The sequence below is a fragment of the Dipodomys spectabilis genome, unplaced genomic scaffold (assembly GCF_019054845.1).
Source record: "Dipodomys spectabilis isolate Male_0828 unplaced genomic scaffold, ASM1905484v1 ptg000301l, whole genome shotgun sequence".
NCBI classification, from domain to species: domain Eukaryota; kingdom Metazoa; phylum Chordata; class Mammalia; order Rodentia; family Heteromyidae; genus Dipodomys; species Dipodomys spectabilis.
Genome location: NW_024870978.1, coordinates 3,560,523 through 3,561,390, shown reverse-complemented (window position 1 = coordinate 3,561,390; position 868 = coordinate 3,560,523). Strand labels below are relative to the sequence as shown.

Here is an 868-nt window from a genome sequence, read left to right as displayed (position 1 = left end):
GCGTGCACAGGCCCCTACCAGAAGCCCAGGAATCGCACTGTGGCTGCTAGCAGAGAGTTCTCCTCTAGGGTGCCTGCCTCTCCACAAACTTCATGCCTGTCTCCAGCAGACATTTCCAATGGAACAGCTTCTGGTAGATCTCATCTTCAGATACATCAAGCATGCACATGTGCCCACCAGCCATAGGAGGCCAAGTATAGACCACTTGTGGGGACAGACCCAAGCCAGGGCCAAGGCATAAACAAATCCTGTGCCCATGTGGGGAACCCAACCCTCCCAAAGCCCTAATTCTAACCTTGCCAGCCCCCACTGCAGATGGGACCAAGCTCCTCTCATCCAGCCAGAGACAGCGCACGCACATGTGATTGTTGGCCCAGTGACACGGCATGGGCTGTCCTACCCAGTGTCAACTAGCCCGGGGCAAGTGAGGGCTGTCACATCATTCTGGTGTGAGCAGGCCAAGCTCAGGCCACGATCCCCACAATCCCAGGACCCAAATGTGTAAATCACAGTGAAAGAAGACATGATTCATGGACTATCAGGACAACAATCCAAATCCCAAATCTAACAACAACCCAGGGAAGGACCCCAGTGAAATTGAAGAAGAGATGAAGGACAAAAGAACCATTAAAGAAATGATGATGGAATTGGCCAAAGAAATAAAAGGGGAAATGTGAAAGTATCAATAGGAGAAAGAAGACATGAATATTTACCTGGCAGGGGAGATACCATGATCACCAAGGTGGTTTTCCCAGGGCGAGGATTATCCATTGCACTCCAGATGTGCTGAGCCCTGTGATTTCCCCAAATGTGGGAAACTCAATTGCATAATTTGCAATAGTGGGGAATGACATTCATGCTCTCCCCT

General features: G+C 50.1%; 1 non-coding gene across 1 annotated transcript; it reads left to right on the top strand.

Annotated features, from left to right (window-relative positions):
• Nucleotides 1-705: 705 nt before the first annotated feature.
• LOC122127497 lies at nucleotides 706-868 on the top strand. Its single transcript, XR_006151172.1, has one exon. It is a non-coding gene; the product is annotated as a U1 spliceosomal RNA (small nuclear RNA).